The following is a 5,807-nucleotide window of genomic DNA, read 5'->3' as shown; positions in this document are numbered from 1 at the left end:
GTAGGTGCTTTAGACCACTGAGCCATCTCACCAGCCCCCTCCTGCCTCTTTAGTGGAAGAAGCTGCAAATCAAGTGTCACAGAGCATGGCCACAGAAGAGCTGAGGGACTAGGACCCCCGTAAGGGGACCTGCTGCACTCAGGGTCTTCTCAGCAGCCCCATTTTACAGAGGGGGAACATAAATGAAGAGAGACACAGTGGCTGTCCCAGGGTCACTCGGCCAGAGTGGAGCTGGCACCTGAGCTCAGCCCTGCGATCCCAGCAGCTGGGGTCTTAACAGCTCCTCTGTCCTTCCTCCTCTGTGCTCCAGCCCACGAGGAGGCTCTGGCTGGACTCTTGTGGCTGGATCCTGCCAGCTGCGGCCCAAATGCTTCAGCACCCCTTTCCAGACCAGGAACGGCTCCAAGGAAGGGGCAGCTACTTCATGTGTGACCGCCACCCTGTCCTGGTGAGTGGTGGGTGAGTGCACAGAGCTTTACCAGCACCCTGTCCCTACAGCTCCAAACCTCAGGTCTCCCCCACCCCACAGTGTGCAGCCTGGCTGTGCAGATCCCTACTGCCTCCTTTGGGGGGCGCTGGAGACCCAGCCCCCTGATCCCTCCCTGGGGCTCTCTAGGATCCTGGCCATGGTCGCCAAGTCCAGGAGCACATGGCTGTGTGGATCCGGGACTCATGAGCTTGCACCACCTGCCTCTTTTTAGTGTCTTTATTATTTCTCTATTACCCAAGTAATGTGTGTTCATTGCATGAAAATTAGAAAATACAGAAAAGCATGAAGAAAAAAACCAAGTGTAACCAGTTTAGAGGCATCGCCGCACATAAGGGCATAAACACAAAACGGTTTTATTTTTCCAATAACTGCCAGCCTCTGCTCTCTCGGCTTTGAACTGCGCTCTCCCTGTCCTGCTGGGTGGCACATCCACAAATGACATCGGGCCAATTATATGGCTGTCCTTTCTGGGTGATCAAGATGGGCTCGATCTTGGCTGGAAGACTCAGTCCTGTTTCTTTCAAACTCCAATTGCATACCTGTTGTAAGCTGTCCCTCACCCCTATTCCCAACCTGCCCCGGGGTGGCCTTGCTGTCCCTGCCCTTCTCTGCAGCAGCTGCTGGTGCTTTTGGGTTGGGGACACGGGGTTCTGTGACCTTTCATGGAATGGAGGGGAATGGTTCTTTTGCCTGCTGACGTAACGTGTCCCCAGCCATGACCCTATTCCCAGCAGAAGTCTCCTTTGCCACTTGCTGCTCTGTCCTGGGCAAGCTGTGGCTCCCAAATCCATTTCCTTGGTGTCAACTGTGAGACCTGGGGTACCCATGCGTCTGGGCACAGAGGAATTGCCCCAAGAGCCCGTCACAAAGCCCGTCACACAATCTCCACCCAGGCAGGCATAGGCAGTGCATAAAGAACCATGAGGAAGACCACATGGGGAGTCACTTTCCCCTTTAGGCAGAGGGGTGGGAAACGGAGCCGTCTCCAAGACGGAGAGGGATGCTCCCAGGGCTCTCACAGAGGAGGACAGGCACTGCTGCCCCGGAGCCCAGCAGAGTTGGGGGCTGCAGGACCCTCATGCCTGCCTGCCCTGGTGAAGCTGACAGCAGGCAAGAGGACCCGGATGTCCCCTTCTCTGGCGGTCTTCATACCAGGCAGGGGGTGACAACCACCAGGAGTTTCCCCAACAGTCCCAGCTCTGAGCTCTCCCCCACCCCAGCACTCCCTTTCTCCCATGAAATGAGCATACTAGAGAGAGGGGCTGGGACACTGCTGTCGGTGAGGAGCTGTCACCCTCGGGCCTGTGGCTGCCTGGGCTTCCTTTCCCCACCGGGGCAGCTTCACTGTTGCCCTGGTCCTAGCATAGCTGGTAACTTGTCCAGTGTCATCCATGAGGAATGAAGGACCTCACAAAACATACCCAGGCCACAGCTGGTACACAGTGGTGCCACCAGGTGAACAGCAGGTTCCACCTCTCCCATTACCCTCGTGGAGCAAGAATTAGAGTCCATTGTGCCAAGATCCCCACATACAGGAGCAGGGAGCTCTATCCCAGGAGGAAGTGCAGCGCTGCTTGGACTTCACAGTGGTAACGCATGGCCTTCACCCCACAGCGTCCTGCCTCGTGCTCAGCTTGTGGATGAGGAGACCGAGGCTCTGGGGTCCGGAGTGTCTCACAAAAAGTCACAGTGCCAGGCAGAGGCACACTGAGCACCATTTGGTCCTTTCCTAAGCGATTGCTTCACACCTTCCTGTCACCACCTTGCCCCACCCCCACTGCTGCTCAGTCAGCAAGAGGACAACGTCTTGCTGAGTCAGCGCATGAATGAATGGATGAAGGAACGAGAGCAGCGAGTGCACTTCTCACCCTGGAATGTTTGTTTCACGGACACTTTAGGATTCTGGGAAATGAGCCAGACAGACGTGAGTCTCCCCATTCTGCAGATGGGGAAACAGAGCCTGAGGTCCGGGGGAAGCTGGAGTCTCTAAGGGCAGTGGAGCTGGGGGCTCCTGCTGCTGCCTGGGTACCAGTGACCGAGCCCATGTGAGGAAGGTGCTGGCTTGCCAGGCAGCTCCTTCCCTGCTCTCTCTCTCTTCCTCTCCTCTGTCCCCATCCCGAAGGTAAAAAGTTCACCCGGGCGGCCATCCGTCGCAGGCTGTCAGGCAGTCATGTAATCTCTCTGTGGTTTTATTACTTAAAAACGCAGCCACATCCGAGCTGGGGAATTTTCCAAGGTGCGCGAGGCTGCCACGGGCCCCATTTATATTGCGCCTGAGTTTCCTTCCCAGTCTCCTTGAGACAAGTGACCAGCGGGCCCCGCTGTGAAGGCCGAATCAGTCATTTGCCAACGGGAGCCAGGGCCGTGAATTATCAGGGGATGGTGCTGCGGGGCGCGCGGGCCGGGGGCGCAGGGTGACAGTAAACATGTCCCCAGAATGTGTCCCCCATCACTCATGGGCAGAGAGCAGATCTAGGCACACATGTGGCCTCTATCTCTAAATCTCTGCCTGACCTGTGAGGGAGACGGAGGTGACTTTCATGGGAGCCTGTCTGCCGGGGAACTTGGGCAGGAGTTTATGGCAGCCGCGCAGGCTGCTTGGCGGGGACAGGGAGCCGGGCCCTGGCTCTGAGAGCCTGGAAACCACGGGCTGTCTGGTTAATTAATTTATTCAGCCATGGATGCTTTCACTCAAAAATGTGCTATTGAGCAGCAGGTGCATGAAGGCAAGGAACATTGGAACTTCCTCTGAGTTGCAGAACGAAGGCCTCTTTCGAGGGTCACAGGGGTCTGAAAACGAGGCTGCTGTTGTCCCCTCCTGGTGATTCCCTGTTGCACTGCCCTGCTGGAGCCCTGCTGTGTCTCCAGCCCTTGGCCCCTGGCCTTTTCGCCTCAATCCTTGTGGCCCCAGCCTTGCAGTGGATGGTCTTTTATTTTATTTTATTTTTTGGTACTGGGACTGAATCGGGAGCCTTTGTTTGCACTGAGCTACACCCCCAGTGATTTTTCAAATTTTGAGGCAGGGTCTTGTTAAACCAGGAAGTGGCCCATCCTGGCTCTCACTTGTGATCCTCCTGCCTTGGCCTTCCGGGGTGTAGCTGATGGTCATGAACCGGCCTGCTCCTGCCTGCCTGTGTGCTCAGTCTTTTGTTCTCTGTCCCTGTTTCTACCTCGCTGGTGTAGTTCCCCCTCCTCACCTCCTTAGTCTCTCCAGTTGCTTCTCCCCGTTTCTTGGTGGCCCTTCCCTCCTCTCCCTCTGTTTCTGTTTCTGCCTCTGTCTCTCTGTCTGTCTGTCTGTCTGTCTGTCTCTCTGTTTCGGCTTCACCCATTTCTCCTTTCTCCGTTCCTCATCCTAATTTTGGGGAACCGCTTTTTGTCCCCTTTCTGTCCTGGGCCAGAGTATCTTCCCTGTCCTGCTGCAAGATGGAAGGTCTGGGTGGAAGTCAGGACAACACACCCACACTTCACTTAAGAGACCCCAAGGCCCCAGGGCAGAGGCTGGGCTGGGGCTCCTGAGGGGAGGGCAGGTGCCAGCAGAGTCCAGCAGACCTCCGAGGCCAGGCAAGGGCCAGCTCGAGTGTCCCTGGGTCCCCTGAAGAGATGTTTGTGTGCAGACATGGACCAATTCTTTCAAAGATAATTTATTGGAGGATACCTCATTGCACATGGTAATAGCTTATGCTTAAATAATAATACGCTTGGTTGCCGTGCCATCGTTAAACTTTTTTTTCCCCCATTCAGTTTAACTGACCATTTTGTGTGTGGTTCAGAGCAAGGGGGGAGAGAGAGCCCGGTCATTATCCCTGGCCTGCAATAGGAGTTAATTTCTAATGAAGGTATAATTTTATTCCAATGATTTTACATTTAATTAACTAAAGCTACAAGTAATTTGAAATTATACGATGATGGGGCCTCACTTTGGGGATCACTGGTGAGAAGGAACAGAGGGGATGGGGGCGCCCAGAGGATGGTGGGCGGAGGAGAGGGACGCTTCTGCCAAGCTAGATGCGCAGGGAGGCCTGTGCCTGGAGCGCAGCTGCGGCCTGTCCTCCCCTCTGTCCGGTGGCGCCAGGGAAGGAGCCCAAGCCCTGCACGTGCTCCGCCTTCTCGCCTCCCTCAGCCCAGTCCCTTCTGAGTCCCCACTCAGCTGTCTGCAGCAGGAAGAGCGGCTCTCCTCGCACGCTGGCATACGAAGGTTTGATTCGGGAGGTGAAAGAGCACACCTTACTTTGTGCCCTGCCCATCTTTCCTGCTCCTCCTTGTTGGAGAACCAGCACCCCATCCGCGCAGCTCCCTGCCCCTCGCCATGTTTGGGGTCCTCTTCCCTGGGTTGGGCCATGGGCTCCTTTCTCTTGGTGACTGCAGGAGATTTGCTTTTCTCTCATTCAGCTTGCACTCAGTTCAGCCAGGGGCACGAGCCAGACGCGGGCTCTGGGCGAGCCGTGGCACAGTTGCAGGCTGCGTGGCGCCTCATCCCCGCGAGCTCCCCGAGTCCATCTGCCCCGCGGTGGCCACAGACTACACGGAACCCTTCCGCTCTTTGTGTCAGCGTCAGACCGCGTGAATTCCTCGTGTCTGACTGCTTTCCATGAACATTATGCTCGCCAAATTTATTCAAGCCGTTATGAGCTGCGGCAGTTCGTTCCTTTTCACTGCTGCGGGAGATTCCATTGAGTGAATTGGTTGTAATTTACTTACCCATTCTGTCACCAACAGGCTCAGGTGTGGCGCTGCGGTGAACCTCGCTGCTGTGGGTGCTCTTAGGCCTGTCTTCGGTTCTTCTTTCTAATCTTGTGTCCTCCTTCCTTCTCCTTCTCCTTGTCCTCCTCTCCCCTGCTCCTTCCTCTCGCTTTCTTTAATTCTGTCCCCCCCTCAAAAGTTTTCCAAAGTGGTCGCGCCCATCTTTACTTCTATGAGTGATACAGCAGAGGGCTGGGCTCTGCGTCTTCCCTCTACCTCGTGGTGTTGCCAGCTCTGGTGATTTGAGCCCGAGGGAGCTCGCTGGCTCCTTCTGCCACAGGAGGACACAAAGGAAGGTGCCACCTGTGAAGCAGAGAACAAGACCTCACCAGACCCTGAGACTTCTGGTGCCTTCATCCTGGGCGTCTCAGCTTCCAGAACAGTGAGTGATCATTTTTTGCTGTTTATTAATCACTTAGTCTAAGGTATTTTGTTATAGCACACCCCCCCTCAACAGTAAGGTGCTTATTCAAGCCTTCTTAACAATCGGGTTGTCCTTTCCATTAATTGCTAGCTTTTCTAACTGAGTATCTTGTAAAGCAAGGGATGGAGCTTGGTGGTAGAGCCCTTGCCTAGC

This window comes from Octodon degus, unplaced genomic scaffold, assembly GCF_000260255.1.
Source record: "Octodon degus isolate 3935 unplaced genomic scaffold, OctDeg1.0 scaffold00138, whole genome shotgun sequence".
In the NCBI taxonomy this organism is placed as follows: Eukaryota; Metazoa; Chordata; class Mammalia; order Rodentia; family Octodontidae; genus Octodon; species Octodon degus.
This window is presented reverse-complemented; position numbering follows the sequence as displayed.